We start from the raw sequence: 18,182 nt of genomic DNA, 5'->3' as shown, positions 1-18,182 counted from the left end.
GCAAGTTTCAGATCTTCAGAAATACACCAATATAACTTTAGTCACTTCCCTTAAGCAGGTGTGTTTGCATCCACAGGAGAATAAGGACATCTACTGAAGAGCACAGGAGGAATTGGGTGGAGCCGATGAGGAGAACCATCTGACTTCGATTCCTGCCGTTGAGTGAATGAATGAGGTGAGTCTTTATAGTGCATGGGGGATTGCAGGTGCAGGTGCGGGTGATTAATAATCAGGTGAGGGTTCACGGGTGTGGTGGATGGTGAGGGAGAACGGTGATTGGGGCTGCCGGAATGAGCCGAGGGTGTGACAATTACACTTATAATTAAAAAATATTTTGTTAGTTTAGTTAGTGTCAAACAGTGTGTGACTTAAGCTGTGGTCACACTGCACTTTTCTCCCCATAGACTTTCATTCATACCCACGCGAATGCATCAGACTAGAAACGCAAGGTTGTGCGTCAAGTTTCGCAGGTTGCTGCGGTGCAAAGTGCAAGCTTAGTGAACTCTGACCTGCGAAATCGCATCACTTGACTGCGTGAGACCAATCGAGGATCAAAACATGACCTCTCTGGGCAGAAATGTAAAATATGGAGTAATCCCACACTTTTTTTAATGTCTGATCATCTTAATCTTAATCCCGCCCCTTTTCAAAGCACAGTACGACAGAATTTCGCAAGCTCAAACTCCAGTGTGACCGCAGCTTTATTTGTAACACCTTAGGTGCGTTTGACATGAAGCACGGCTGCAGCCGGTGATCAACGAGATTAGCCGAGCGCAGGCGGGGGTGGAGTTGAAAACGGAGCCGTCAAGCCGGACACTTTGGGACTTAAAGTTGATGCAGTCATGACTGATCACATGGAGTGATCAATTATTTATTTATTTATTTATTACTTTACAGTACAAATAAATCAGAAAACAGTCTTTCCAAATATAGTTCATTTTGAAACAATAAGGGAATTATGAATTAAATTTAAGCAGTCTATAAATAATGCATGAAATAAGGGGAAATAAAGGGAAAACGAGAGGGCACATAAAAAGGAAATAAATATCCATGAATTATTATGATAAGTAGTTATTTTGGATAACAAAAAGCATAAAAAAAAAACACTTTAATCCAAAAAGATTGAACAAAATGACCAAAATAAATGAGCTACACTTAAAGTAGAAGTTTCCCAGAAAGAGCAGGTACACCAATGTCTCGTCTAACATTTCTGCATAAACGGCTTGACAGGAAATTTAAATATTTTATAATTATATATTTTATATTTAATAAAATATATATTTTTTAGTTTGTTAAGAGATCTTTATAGGGGTGTCAGGATCAATGATGATAATTATTTTATTACAAGTCTGTAAGACTTATTAGAGTTCATATTCAGGTTATTTGCTACAATATATCATTTAAATCAACTATGGAGCTGAATACAGTGAATAGTCTGTATAAAAGGTTGAATAAACCTGTGCAAACGAGCTAGTCTTTATGACCAAATTATTTACCAAAAGAGGATACTGCAGTAAAATATTTGTAGTCTTTTAATAAGCATGATGTGTACGAGATAGAGAGGGTATGAAAAGTGAATTGTTGTTGAAGTTTGTGAGACGGAATTTGTCCAATAATAAACCTGAAACACACGTGGTTGTTGTCATGCGGTGAACTCAGCCAATCGTGTAATATCAGTGTCATCATCAGAGCTCCAGCAATCACTCTTCAGATGCTGCACAGTCTGAATCAGTCGTCTGATCTCGGAGAGCTGTCGCGGTACTTTGATGCCACATGTGAGAGTCACGTGTCAAAAATACAAGACACTAAAGTATTTTGATTATAAAAATGTGGTGGCGCAGTGGGTAGCACAATCGCCTCACAGCATGAAGGTCGCTGATTCGAGCCCGGCTGGTCAGTTGGCATTTCTGTGTGGAGTTTGCATGTTCTCCCTGCGTTTGCGTGGGTTTCCTCCGGGTGGTCAGGTTTCCCCCACAAGTTCAAAGACATGCAGTATAGAGGAATTAAATAAACTAAATTGTCCGTAGTGTATGTGTGTGAATGAGTGTGTTTGGATGTTTCCCCAGTGATGAGTTGCAGCTGGAAGGGCATCCGCTGTGTAAAGCATATGCTAGATAAGTTGGTGGTTCATTCCACTGTGGCAATCACAGATTAATAAAGGGACTAAGCCGAAAAGAAAATGAATGAATGAATAATGAAAATTAGTAAGCCATTTTCATCGGCCCTATCAAATAAATATGACAAAATGCTATTTTATATTTGAAATACTTGCGTCATATATACTGCTCATCCCTGCATGTGTTCACATACAGTTGAAGACAAAACGATCCACCCTACTGGGAAATTGGAATAAAAAAAAACTATTTATGTTTAACAAAGGTGAGATTTTTATTTCCGACACATTTTTAAACCTATTTGTAGAACTCATTTTTAATAATTCATTTCTATTTGCCATGAACACCAGGAAAAAAATGTCGAATTATTATCATGTAATGCTAAAAATCTTATTTAATTTATGTAATCATTTGTTTGTCATTTTTAATTGTAAATTCATTATTAAAAATCTTCTTGACATGAAAATCATATTTTATTTACATCATATTTAGTTATTTCGCAAGATAGTATTCAGCTTTAGTGCAATTGTGCAACTTGTTTAATAAAGTTAACTGAGTTACTTTAATTAGAGAAGTCATACAACAGTGATTTATGTAGAAATTCGCAAAAAACAGTTTATTGACCTTAAAAATGTAATAAAAAAATTATTCTATTTTAGTTAAAATGAACAAGCCTTTTTTTAGATTATATAAAGTATATATATATATATATATATATATATATATATATATATATATATATATATATATATATATATATATATATATATATAATAAAAACATTTATTTATATCAGAATCAGAAAGAGCTTTATTGCCAGGTATGTTCACACATACAAGGAATTTGTTTTGGTGACAGAGCTTCTACAGTGCAACAGGATTACAGAGACAGGACAAAAAACAGAGAATAAATATATATTTTTAAAAAATAGAAGTAAGTAGTGAGTGCAAATATACAGATTGACAAGTGTATGTACATGTTTATTACTATATACAACGTTATATGTGCAGCTGTTATGTGCAAATTGGCATGTAAAGTGTGTTGTTAAATAAGTGTATATGTGTATAAAAGTGTATGGCAAGTAGTGATGTTGGTTCCACAATTATTATCATCAAGTGTTCATGAGATGGATTGCCTGAGGGAAGAAACTGTTTCTGTGTCGGGCTGTTCTGGTGCGCAGTGCTCTGTAGCGTCGACCAGAAGGTAACAGTTCAAAGAGGCAGTGTGCTGGGTGTGAGGGGTCCAGAGTGATTTTGGCAGCCCTTCTGCTCGCTCTGGAAAAGTACAGTTCTTGGGGAGTAGGAAGGGTTGTACCAGTGATTCGCTCAGCAGTCCGAACTATTCGACGTAGTCTTTGGAGATCGTATTTAGTAGCTGAGCTAAACCAGACAGTTATTGATGTGCAGATGACTGATTCAATGATGGAGGTGTAGAACTGTTTCAGCAGCTCCTTTGGGAGGTTAAACTTCCTCAGCTGACGAAGAAAGTACAGCCTCTGTTGAGCTTTTTTGACAATGGAGTCAATGTGAGTGTCCCACTTCAGGTCCTGAGAGATGGTGGTACCCAGGAACCTGAATGACTCCACTGCTGCCACAATGCTGTCCATGATGCTCAGTGGGGGGAGAGCAGGGGGGTTTCTCCTGAAGTCCACTATCATCTCCACTGTTTTGAGCGTGTTGAGCTCCAGGTTGTTGTGACTGCACCAGACAGCCAACTCCTTAACCTCCTGTCTGTAAGCATTGCGCTTTTCTCAGACTCTATTGCGCTTTTTTTCTATTTTCTATTTTTTCTATTGCGCTTTTCTCAGACTCAAAGCGCTAACAAGAGCAGCAAAACACAGAAGAGCATGAAATACACAAAAAAGTAAGAATAATAATAATGATAAAACATACATATTAAAAGAAAGCCTCATAAGTTATAAGCAATAATAAAAAGATGAGTTTTAAGAAGTTTCTTAAAACAGTTCAGGGACCTGTCGTTCCTGATGTTTGTGGGGAGAGCATCCCACAATTTAGGTGCATGATTAGAGAATGTCCTACCTCCCATGGTGCGAAGTTAGCAACGAGGCTGAAACAAGGTGAGCCCCGAAGCGCAACGTTTGTAATGATGACAGCACATAATATTAGACTAGATATTCTTCAAGACACTTCTGTACAGCTTAAAGTGACATTTAAAGGCTTAACTAGGTTAATTAGGGTAACTAGGCAGGTTATGGTAATTAGGCAAGTTATTGTATAATGATGGTTTGTTCTGTAGACCATCTTGTGAAAATATAGCTTAAAGGGGCTAATAATATTGACCTTAAAATGGGGTTTAAAAAATGAAAAACTGCTTTTATTCTAGCCGAAATAAAACAAATAAGACTTTCTCCAGAAGAAAAAATATTATCAGACATACTGTATATATATATATATATATATATATATATATATATATATATATATATATATATATATATATATATATATATATATATATTAAAGGAAATATTGTAAAATGTTTTTGCTCTGTTAAACATCACTTGGGAAAACTTTGAAAAAGTATTAAAATTGGAGAAAAGATGAAGTAATAATTTTTACTTCAATATAAAACACTTTTTAAAATGCTGGGTTGTTGTATGTTGCAGTGTTGGGATAACAAACTTTTGGGTTGAAAAGTGTAATTTTAATTTAATTGGAAAAAAAATAACCCCAAAAATAAGCTTGTGTTTGTCAGTATTTCATCCTAGGTTGTGGTGTGAAAATCCAGAATGGTCTACCTTCATAAATGTTGTTACATTTTCCTTAAGGTTAAAACAGTGCGATGCTGTGGAGAATTACCTGTGCATTACATTACAGCTAAGGTTCTGGGTTATTTTAACAAAACAAACCTAACAGGTCAAACTATTCTTTTGTCTATTTCTTCAAGGACTTGTGAGCATACTGTAATATTCCAATTGCACATTGTTAGTTTTAAAGTGAACAATTCACCTGTGTGAATGAATCCACTGAAAATCTTTGATCAAAATCTGTCCATCAGCTTCTGTCCTTCTCTGATGTCAGTTCGACTAATTAGATGAAATATTTGAAGCCACACCCCTTTTCTGGAGAGAGTGAAATATGATTGGAGGAGCGCAAAAAAAACCCCACCCCCTACTCAATATTTCATTTCAATTGGAAATACTTCAAAATAAAAGTCTTCATTAACTTTACTGCACTCTAAGAAATGCTGGGTTATTTAAACGCAATTGGGTAAAATATGGACTAACCCATGGGATAAATTTGGTCCTATTCATTTAATTAAAAAAAATTAACCCAGCAGTTGGTTTAAGTCTGTATTACACTCTGAATTGGGTTACACCCAGTATTTTTTAGTCTGTAAACCTTTATATTTAGATACACACTTAAAGGGATAGTTCACTTAATTTTAACTCTGCCATCATTTACTCACCCTTTACTTGTTTCAAACCTTTATGAGTTTCCTTATTCTGTTAAACCTGTAACCATTGACTTCAATACTATTTTTTTATATTCTACTTTGGTAGTCAAAGGTTACAGGTTTTCAGCATTCTTCAAAATATCTTCTTTTGTATTCATCCCAATAAAGAAACATATAAGCACTTGAGGGTGAGTAAATAGTGAGTAAATGTTTATTTTTGGGTGAACTATACCCCTTGAACACACCTAAGGGTGTAGACGGATGCTTGATTTATCAGCATCCTATTTAAGTTCTTCATTCTGTATCATTGTTTCCATGATTTCAGAGAAGCTGGGTGGATATCAGTGCCCTCAACAAAGGGTGTTTATTTATGTTTTGATAGGGGTGAAGGTGTGTAGGTGTGTACGGTCACTGATAAAGTCAAAATACAGCCCACCCTGAGCATGACTTTCTTCTCATTTCCTTTCGCAGTCTGTGTTACACCTCAAACAAGTTGTGCTTTCATCATGGAGGAAGTTTTTCGAGATGTCTGCCTAGATTTTTCCCTCCAGAGCAAACCATGAAAGGAAATCATAGCAAGAAGAGCAGGGCTGTTTTATTAGTCACGAGGAATGAAAACAAAGCATTAATCAGTCAAAAAGTGGGCGGAATGAAGTTGGTTTTTGTGATAATTGATTGCATATTATTTATTTAATTAAATACAGAGCATTCTGAAAGACTTTCAGTACTGTGCCATAGGCTAAAATCATATTTTGTGCATTTTTTTGTTATAAAATTAAGACTTTTTATTAAAAAAACGTAGACTAATTATTCATTCATTCATTTTCTTTTCGGCTGAGTCCCTTTCAAATCATAAATCAGTCAGAGAATGAGCAAAATCAAGCTGACTTTTATAATAATTGAATGCATGTTATTCTTCATTAAATTAAAATCCAATTCTTCAATAGTTTCAGTGCTGTGCAGCAGGCTAAAACATTATTTTGTGCATTTGTTGATTTCTTTTTTCCTAGTTTTTTCTCTATTTATTCATTTATTTCTGCATTCATTCATCTGTTTATTTAGTTATTAATTCAATCGTTTGTTCATTCATTCATTCGTTCGTTCGTTTATTTGATTTTATTTATATCCTAATCATTTATTCATTTATTCCTTTAATTATTTTTGCATGCATTCATTGGTTTGTTTATACATTCATTCATTTGTTTATTTATTTATTTATTCAGTAATTTATTAATTTATATGTTTATTAATTTATTATTTATTTATTTATTTATTCATTTGTTCTTTCATTTATTTATTATTTTATTCTATATTTATTATTCATTTATTTATTCATTAATTTGTTTTTTCATTCCTTCATTCGTTCGTTCAATTGTTTTTATTTATTTATTAATCATTTATTTATTCATTCTTTTATTTATTTTTCATTTATTCATTCATTTGTTTATTTATTCATTCATTCATTCATTGGTTTGTTTTCTTCATTTATTTGTTTATTATTTTTTCAGTAATTCATTCATTTATTTATAATTTTTTTATTAATTTATTTATTTGTTCTTTCATTTAATCATTCATTCATTCGTTTATTTTTTATCCATTCATTCATTCGTTTATTTATTTATTTATTTATTTGTTTAATTATTCATTTGATTATTTTTTATTCATTTATTCACTTGTTTGTTTATTTTTTCATGTGTTAATGTATTGATTCATACATTCAATTTTATTTATTCATTTATATATTCATACATTTATTTATTTATTCATTCATTTGTTTATTCATTTATTCATTTGATTATTTTTATTCATTTATTCTCTTGTTTGTTTATTTTTTCATTCATTCATTTATTCACTCGTTTATTCATTTGATTGTTTTTATTCTTTCATTCACTTGTTTGTTTATTTTTTTAATTAATTCATTTATTCATTGGTTAATTTATTGATTCATACTTTCATTTTTATTTATTCATTCATTCGTTCATTCATTCATTTGTTTATTTATACATGCATTTGTTTTTTATTAATTTATTTATTCCTTTATTCTTTCAGTTATTCCTTCTTCCATTCATTCATTCATTCTGTTATTTATTCATTCATTTATTAATTTGGTTGTTTATTCATTCATTTATTTATTAAATTAATATTTATTTATTTATTTGTTCTTTTATTTATTCATTCATTTGTTTATTTATTTATTTATTCATTAATTCATTTATTTATTAATTTATTTAGTCATTTATTAATTTGATTATTTTTTTATTCCTTAATTTACTTGTTTTTTCGTTCTTTTGTTCATTCATTCATTCATTTATTGATTCAAGCATTCGGTTTATTCATTAATTTATTAATTAATTAATTTATTCATTTATTCAGTCTATTTTTATGAACTCATTCTTTAATACATTTATTCATTTGTTTATTCATTCATTTAGTAATAAATTCCTTTATTTTTTCAATTATTCAGTCATTCATTTATTCATTCATTCATTCATTCAATATATTTATTTCTGCATTAATTTTTTTCATTCATTTATTCATTAATGTATTTATTTTTTCATTCATTCATTCAGTAATTTATTCATACATTTATTAATTTGGTTATTTATTCATTCATTCATTTGTTTATTTATTTATTTGTTTTTCATTTATTACTTAGTTAATTTGTTTGTTTGTTTATTTATTTTTTCATTTGTTTTTTCATTTGTTCAGTCGTTTATTCATTTGTTTATTTATTTTTTCATTAATTCAGTCATTTATTCATTCATACACTCATTTATATTCATTCATTTATTCATTAGTTTATTATTCATTTATTCAGTTGTTTATTCATTTGACTAGTTTTTATTCATTAATTCACTTGTTTATTTATTTATTTTTTCATTCTTTCATTGATTCAGTCATTTATTCATTCATACACTCATTTATATTCATTCATTCATTAGTTTGTTATTCATTTATTCTGTTGTTTATTCATTTGACTATTTTTATTTATTCATTCATTCACTTGTTTGTTTATTTATTTTTTCATTTATTCATTCATTTATTAATTCGTTTATTTATTCATTCATTCATTGGTTTGTTTATTCATTCATTCATTAGTTTAATTAGTTTTTCAGTAATTTATTCATTAATTTGTTTATTAATTTATTTATTTTTTTGTTCTTTCATTTATTAATTAATTTGTTTATTTATTTATTTGTTTGTTTGTTTATTTATTCATTCATCTATTTTGTCATTTATTCAGTCATTTTCATTTGTTTTTCATTCATTCATTCATTCATTTATACTCATTCATTCATTAGTTTATTTATTCATTTATTCAGTTGTTTATTCATTTGAATTTTTTTTATTCATTCATTCACTTGTTTATTTAATATTTCATTTATTCATTAATTTATTGCTTCCATTTATAATTTGATTCCTATTAATGCTTCCATTTATAATTTGACATAAATCTCATGCAGGAAATTGGACTGTCATTCACTCCGTCTCCACTTTTCCATTTTTAATGTGTGAGTTATGCCCAGTCATAAGCATCGTTCACATAATCTGCTCTAATTTAGAAATGATTCCCAAACGTGCATTAGTAAGCTTTCTTAATCCTGGAGCAGGGTGCAGTCAAATCCTTCCTGCGCAGGTATTGTCCGACAGTAGCAGGTTACGCTGCTTTCTTTCCCCTCATATCCTCAGGAAGAAAGGAAGGATGTCATTGTTTTTTTGTTTTTTTTACAGAGCAGTGAGAACCTTTGGACCTAGAAAGAAGCAATCGGAGGGGCGTCACAGTGACGCAGTGGGTAGCACAATCACCTCACAGGAAGAAGGTCGCTGGTTCGAGTTCTGACTGAGCCAGTTGGCATTTCTGTATGGAGTTTGCATGTTCTCCCCGTGTTGGCGTGGGTTTCCTGCAGGTGCTCCAGTTTCCCCCACAGTCCAAACACATGTGCTATAGGGGAATTCATGAACTAAATTGGCCATAGTGTATGAGTGTGTGTATAAATGTGAGTGTGTATGGATGTTTTCCAGTACTGGGTTGCAACTGGAACTGGAAAACATATGCTGGATAAGTTGGCGGCTCATTTCGCTGTGGTGACCCCTGATGAATATAGGGAAGGAGAATGAATGAATGAATGTTTGAAATTTAAATGACGTTTTTAACCCAGTGTTGGGGTTGTGGGTTAACTTTGGGTTAAAGGGATAGTTCACTCTAAAAAGTAAATTACCTGTTAATTTACTCACCCTCAGCTCATCCAAGATGTAGGTGACATTTTTTTCTCCAGTCGAAGTTTAAAGAAGATTTTGAGCTGTGACCCTTGGTGATTCATATAATGGCAGTGAATGGTGACAGGTTTAAAATGTGGGTTAAGTCGGTGCCTATGGCGTACTGGAAAGTGCACCGACAAATGCACTCCGTTGTTCGCGGCAACCCAGGTTTGAATTCTGCCTTGAGGTCCTGTGCCGGTCCTTCCCCTCTCTCTGCTCTCCACACTTTCCTGTCAATTCTCTCTACTGTCCTGTCAAAATAAAGGTGAAAACCCCTAAAATAAATAAATAAATAAATAAAATGTGTGTTAAATCCAGTTGTTTAGACCTTGCAAAATATATATCACATCATATTTCAAATTAATATTGTGCTCAGCTCAAAGTTTTGGCTGAACAGGCCTTTAGTAGAGGGACCATACACTCAGCGGCCACTTTATTAGGTACACCTTACTATTACCTGGTTGGACCCCTTTTTGCCTTCAGAACTGTCTTAATCCTTTGTGTCCTAGATTCAACAAGCTACTGGAAATATTCCTCAGAGATTTTGCTCCATATTGACATGATAGCATCATACAGTGGCTGCACATCCATTATGTGAATCTCCCGTTCCACCACATCCCAAAGGTGTTCTATTGGATTAAGAACTGGTGACTGAGGAGGCCATTAGAGTACAGTGAACTCATTGTCATGTTCAAGAAACCAGTCTGAGATGATTCACGCTTTATGACAAGGTGTGTTATCCTGCTGGAAGTAGCCATCAGAAGATGGAGACACTGTGGTCAATAGGGATGGACATGGTCAGCAACAATACTCAGGTAGGCTGTGGTGTTGACACGATGCTCAGTTGGTGCTAATGGACCCAAAGTGTGCCAAGAAAATATCCCCCACACCATTACACACCACCACCAGCCTGAACCGCTGATATAAGGCAGGATGGATCCATGCTTTCATGTTGTTGATGCCAAATTCTGACCCGACCATCCGAATGTGGCAGCAGAAATGGAGACTCATCAGACCAGGCAACGTTTCTCCAATCTTCTATTGTCCAGTTTTGGTGAGCCTGTGTGAATTGTAGCCTCAGTTTCCTGCTCTTAGCTGACAGAAGTGGCACCCGGTGTGGTCTTCTGCTGCTGTAACCCATCTTCCTCAAGGTTGGACGTGTTGTTTAATTCAATTCAATTCATGTTTATTTCTCTAGCGCTTTTCACAATGTAGACTGTGTCAAAGCAGCTTAACATAGAAGTTCTAGTAAAGTCCAGATTTCAGAGTTGAAGTTTAGTTTAGTTTAGTTCAGTGTGGTTTAAATTTCACTGCTGAAAGTTCAAACACTGAAGAGTAAATCCACTGAAGCACAGCTCCACAAGTTCTGATCCAAGCAAACCAGTGGTGACAGTAGCGAGGAAAAAATAAATTTCACCAATTGACGAAGTGAAGGGGAAAAAAAAGAGATGCATTCAGAAATGCTCTTCTGCAGACCTCGGTTGTAACGTGTGCTTATTTGAGTTACTGTTGCCTTTCTATCAGCAGGAACCAGTCTGGCCATTCTCCTCTGACCTCTGGCTTCAACAAGGCATTTGTGCCCACAGAACTGCCGCTCACTGGATATTTCCTCTGTTTCAGACCATTCTCTGTATATCCAAGAGATGGTGGTGCGTGAAAATCCCAGTAGATCAGCAGTTTTCTGAAATACTCAGACCAGCCCTTCTGGCACCAACAACCATTCAAAGTCACTTAAATCACCTTTCTTCCCCATTCTGATGCTCGCTTTGAACTGCAGCAGATCGTCTTGACCATGTCTACCTGCCTAAATGCATTGAGTTGCTGCCATGTGATTGGCTGATTAGAAATTTGCGATAATGAGCAGTTGCACAGGTGTACCTAATAAAGTGGCCGGTGAGTGTATATAGACAAATCTGGTGTTAGGTTAAGTACAAAATTTTGTGCTGAAAGACGGTGTGGAATTGCTTAAATTGGTTTATTAGAGGGGTTGATTCAGAGGCGAGGTGTGAGTGTTGTTTAGGACAGAAGAGCTCAGTGTGATGATCAAGTGTTGAACACATCCTCCCTTTCCTTTCCTCCTCTTGTGTTTGGGAAGCTGCTGATGTTTGACATGTTTTATTGCTTCTGCGTAAGAAACTTTTGTAGACTTCACTCTTGATGCAAAGAACAGCAACTCCTACACTCGAAACAATGCTGGGTTGTTGTAACACAACGTCAAATTTGGACAAACCCAATGTTGGGTTCATTTATGTTGTTAAAATTAAATGACACTTTTAACTCAGCAGTTGGGTTTGTCCATTATTCAACCAACATTAGGTTAAAACAACCCAACAGTTTTTTTGTGCAATGCAAATTTTTGGGTTATGTTAACCCAAATTAGGTTAAACATTGGGTTAAATTTGGTCTTATAATTCTAATTCAGAAACTTAACCCAGCGGTTAATTTTGTCAATGTTTTACCCAAAATTGTGTTGAAATAACCCAATCTTTTTTTGTTTACTTAAATTCACATTGAATTTACTGGGTTATTTAATGTTGATATTTTCATGTGAATTTAAATTTAATCTGAAGATGGTATAAACATGTTTAATTTTTAAAGTGTCTTTCAATTTAATTTGAAAAATGATCCAACTTTGGGTTTAGTTGTTTGTTTCATCTTTTAACCCTGATGGGTTTGTCCATATTTGACCCAGTCATTGGGTTAATACAACCCAGCATATTTTAGAATGTACATTTATTTTTACTTTTTTTTTATTAAAGATGTAAATAAAACAAAGTTTAACTTTAGAGTATGCTTCACAAGTAAATACTATTTATATTTGCTGGGTTATTTCAACCCAAATTGAGTAAATATTGTGATCCTATAAATCTAATTCAGAAAATGCACCCAGCGGTTAGTTTTGTCGATATTTCACCCAAAATTGGGTTAAAATAACTCCGCATTTTTTAAGGGTATACTTAAATTCACATTGAATTCACTGGGTCATCTGATGCTGTAATTATTTGTTAAATCTACAAGTGATTTCTGCACTTTTAACCCAACATTGGTACAAATATGTACACACTCAACCATTGGGTTTAAGAGTGTAATTTATATTTAATTGAATTTTTTTTTTTGTTTTTTTTTACCAACGTTGGGTTTGTCTTTATTTGACCCAGCATTGGGTTCATTTTTTTACATAACATTTAAATTGCTGTTTTAACCCTGTTAGGGTTGTTAATATTTGACCCAACGTTGCAACTTGTAATGTAATATAAAAAAATAATTAAATTTGAACCCTGTTAGGTTTATTCATGGATAAATGGGTTAAATTGGTTTAAATTTTAATCCCATAATCTAATTCAGACAATTAAACCAGTTATTTTTGCACATATTTCACACATTGGGTTGAAATAACCCAGCATTTAAAAAAAATGCTTAAATTCACATTGAATTTACTGGGTTGTCTCATGTTGTAATTGTGAAATTTAGATAACACATTATATTCAATGTGAAATTAAGTATACTCTTTAAAAAAAGCTGGGTCACTTCAACCCAATTTTGCTGGCTTGATTTCTGGTTTGTTTGAATCCAAAGTTGGTACAAATGTGTGTAATGTTTAAAACTGTCATATAAATTTCATTGAAGAAATTTAACCCAACTTTGGGTTAGTCCATATTTGACTCAATGTTGGGTTAAAACACACAGCATTTTTACAGGGTGTCCACAGTGTCTTATTAAATGTTGATAAATCCATTTAGAGAAAATGAAGGCCCTTAAAAAGTATTAACTAATCCTTAAATGCCATTTTCTGAGGCATTACAATTTGTATAATATTATTAATATAATATATATAATGTAATATATATATAATATAATATATAATAATATTAATAGATGATTAAGAGATTAATAATGACTGCGGTTCTCCTGTACAGTTTATTTATGCAATATAGCTGGTTTTGTTGTCATCTCCATATTCACTATCTGCTGCATTATATCAGATCCCTTTCCAGACACCAATATGCTTCATACTAACTTCATTTTCATTCTTTGTTTGGGTCAAAATAAAGAGTCAAGTCATGTGTGTGTCTCCACGTAACAAAAAGAAAATGACTGATTAAATATGAGCTCTTTTTATTAATCAAACTCGGCCTGTTTTATTTATGCTGTCTTGCAATAAATGCATAGTAAATAGAAGTTAAAGAGTCGCTGACCTCACTGGATAAAACTGATGATAAGGGTCTTAAAATGTGTGGAAAGTGTCCTGAAAAGGTCTTAAAAGGTATTACATTTACCTCAATAATTCCTATATACCTTGTTTTAGAGTGAAAATCCTCCTAAAAGAGGCCTAAATACTGTGTTTTTGTCTGTCAGACGGTTTGGTTCCCGCTCAGAAGCTCTTTCTCTGTGACTCTGGGTTATTCTGCAATATTAAGACTGAGATTTAACGTGATTTAATTCCTGAAAACATGTGAGGAATGTGTTATCGGCCAGAGTGAATTGAGCTCACAGTTGATGTGTTTGGTGAATGACGAAGCTCTGAGTGTCTTCACTGTGTGGGAGATTTGTGTTTACCACATGCTTTTACCTCATAGTAGTGTATGCAATAGTGGATGAAATAAGATAATTAATATTGTTTGTTTGGTGCGTAAACCATACATTTTCATATTAAATTCCGGATTGTCTGTCACTTTTGATCTGTTGATCTTCATGAAAAAGCCAAAACATTTTTAAATGGTGTTTTTTATGATGATATTTAGCATTTTCACCAAAATATTTAGCAGAAAAATGATTTTTAACATTGATAATAATCTTAAATGCTCCCAGATCATTAAATCATCATATTCTAATGATTTCTGAAGGATCGTGTGACTCTGAAAACTGAAGTAATGAAGCTGAAAATTCAGATTTAAGTCACAGAAGTAAACGACGTTTCAGAATATATTTATAGCAATGTTTCATAAACGTACCGCTTTTTTAATGCACTTTGATCACATAAACACAGCCCATTTCTAAGCAGAATCATTTTAAAACAGACAAATTTGATGATGTTTCTGAACTTGCTGTGTTCTGCAAATCAAAGATTTGATGTTGGTGATTTAACGCTACGGTGTGAGTGTAATGGTCGCACTTTACAATAAGGTTTCATAAGTTAGTAATGCATTTACTAACATGAACTATTTATAAACAACATTTGTAGAGCTTTTATTAATTAATCATAGTTTAATATTGACTAATGCATTATTACAATCCAAATGCATGCTTTTTACGTTAGTTAATGCACCTTTAGTTAACAATGAACTGTATTTTCAACACAATCTCACGGCAATTCGTAACTTTTTTTTTAGTGGCTCATTCGTACGAATTCATACGATCTAATTCGTACAATTTAGTACGATTTGCTCATCCTCCAATGAGGGTTTAGGGGCGGGGTTAGGTGCCACGTCTCCTTTTTAAAATCGTACAATTTCGTACAACTGAACTCGTACGAATTCGTACGAATTATATAGCCACTAAACTGACAAAACGTAAAATACTTACGTTTTCTCGTGAGATCAGGCTGGTATTTTCATTAACTAACTTTAACAAATAAATAGCATAATAAATGCATTGTTTATTCATGTTACTTTATGCATTACCTAACATTAAATGATACATCTGAAGTGTTAAAAGTGCATAAAAAGTCTTTATTTCTACCACCCACAGATCATATTTAATAAAAATCTGAGAGTTGTTTCCATCTAAATCTTGCCAGCATCAATAGCATTGTGTTCTGAGCTTTAATGCGTTGTAGATCAATAGTAATAGTCATCGTTGCTTTAGCAAGAACACACACAATCGCTGGCAAACCAACACGTTTGCCCTATTAAATATGACTGTAAGTGAGCACATAATTGAACTGCTCTCTCTTCACAGAAAACACTGAGGCCTCGGCTGGGAAAACTGGAAAAGTCCTGCAGTCCAGCAAGGTTTTGGAGGACATCCAGTCTGTGCTGAAATTATTGTGAAAACATCTCCACCCCAGTGAGCCATTCACCTTCATTTCTGAATCTGATCCAGGACCAGATGGCAGCAATAAAGCGTTTGTCGTTTTTGATATATGATGGGTGTTTACACTGCTTTCGCCTCACAGTTAGGTGTCCAACATGTGATATGTACGTAAAGGAGACGGTTTTGTCTTGAAAACAAAGTTTGCATGGGATTTTAGAGGAGTTTGAATAATGTAGAGTATGCAGGAAATGTTGGCTTTTATATGCAAAGTGGGTACAGAAAGTATTCAGACGCCCTTAAATTTTTCACTCTGTTATATTGCAGCCATTTGTTAAAAGCATTTAATTAAATTTTTCCTCAGTAATGTCCAGACAGCAGCCCATACTGACAGAAAAACACAAAATTGTGGACATTTCTGCAGATATATTAAGAAAGAAAAACTGAAGTATTACATGCTCCTCAGTATTCAGAGCCTTTGCTCAGTATTTAGCAGAAGCTCCTCTTGATCTGTCGCGAGTCCATCGGTGAAAGATGCAACAGGTTTTCCACTGGTGGATTTGGGGATCCTCTGTCATTCCTACATGCAGATCCTCTCCAGTTCTGTCAGGTTGGATGGTAAATGTTAGTGGACAGCCATTTTAGGTCTCTGCGGAGATGCTCAATTGGGTTTAAGTCAGGGCTCTGGCTGGGCCATTCAAGAACAGGCTTAGAGTTGTGAAGTCACGCCATTATTTTAGCTGTGTGGTTAGGGTCATTGTCTTGTTGGAAGGTAAACCTTCAGCCCAGTCTGAGGTCCGGAGCACTCTGAAGAAGATTTTCGCCCAGGATATCACTGTACTTCATCTTTCCCTTGATTGCAACCAGTCGTCCTGTCCCTGCAGCTGATAAACACCCCCACAGCATGATGCTGCCACCACCGTGCTTCACTGTCGGGACTGTATTGGACAGATGATCAGCAGTACCTGCTTTTCCCCACACATACCGCTTAGAATTTAATTAAATTCAATTTATCTTCATGTATCTAGCGCTTTTACAATGTAGATAGTGTCAAAGCAGCTTCACATAGAAGATTATAGTGAGTTGAAACAGTGTCAGTTCAGTTTTCAGAGTTTCAGTTCAGTTCAGTTGATCTGAGTCTATCTTGGTCTCATCAACCCAGAGAATCTTATTTCTCATTCTTTTATTATGTGTCGAGCCACTCTGCCATAAAGCTCAGACTGGCGGAGGGCTGCAGTGATGGCTGACTTTCTACAACTGTCTCCCATCTCCTGACTGCATCTCTGGAGCTCAGCCACAGTGATCTTTGGGTTCTTCTTCACCTCTCTCACCAAGACTCTTCTCCCCTGATAGCCCAGTTTAGCCAAATGACCAGCTCTAGGAAGGGTTCTGCTCATCCCAAACGTCTTCCATTAAAGGATTATGGAGGCCGCTGTGCTCTTAGGAACCTTCAGTGCAGCAGATGTGTTTCTGTAACCTTGGCCAGATCTGTGCCTCACCACAATTCAGTCTCTGAGCTCTTCAGGCAGTTCCTTTGACCTCATGATTGTCATTTGCTCTGACATGCATAGTGAGCTGTAAGCTCTTATTTAGACAGCTGTGTGGCTTTCCTAATCAAGTCCAATCAGTGTAATCAAACACAGCTGGATGAAGGTGTTGAACCACCTCAAGTATGAGCAGAAGAAGTGGACAGCAGCTGAGTTCAATATATGAGTGTCACAGCAAACAGACCGAATACTGAGGAGCATGTGATATTTCAGTCTTTCTTTATTAATAAATCTGCAGAAAATGTCCACAATTCTCTCGTTTTCTGTCAATGTGTCATTGATCGGTCTTTGTCAGTCACGTGCGTTTGTTGTGTGTGACATCACACCAGCACCATTTTTGAGGTATCGCTTCATGAGACTACTTGAGAGACACATAATGCAAGAGAGATACATGCCCAAAAAAGGTCAAACTGGACAAGAGTACAAGAAAATCGAGAGTACACGGGACCGCAATAAACTAAACCAAGATGCCAGGGGTCGTCATTTTAATAAACTGTCTCACATTTAGGATATAGATGCGTTTTAATTTACTCCAAACCAAAATAGCTGAAAGATTTACAGAAACTTTTTTTTTTCGGTCTTTTTGATGATTAAATAAGTGATATTTCTCAAGTTCTGTTTAAAGGAGAGAAGATTTTTTTTTAACTTCAATGCCTAATAAGCCCTGTTAATATGCAAAACTATTAGCCAATCACTGCAGTGAGCATTTAAATCTATATTTATTCAGTTTTTAAACTAATATTATTGACTAATACGAATAAGTTTATATGATTTATTTACAAAACAGTTTGTAAAGTCATATTTGTCTCTTAGTAGATATAGTGATGTTTTATAAACAAATTTCAGGAGGAGCACGCGCAGAAGTTTCAGTATC

Source organism: Danio aesculapii, chromosome 20 (assembly GCF_903798145.1).
Source record: "Danio aesculapii chromosome 20, fDanAes4.1, whole genome shotgun sequence".
NCBI classification, from domain to species: Eukaryota; Metazoa; Chordata; class Actinopteri; order Cypriniformes; family Danionidae; genus Danio; species Danio aesculapii.
This window is presented reverse-complemented; position numbering follows the sequence as displayed.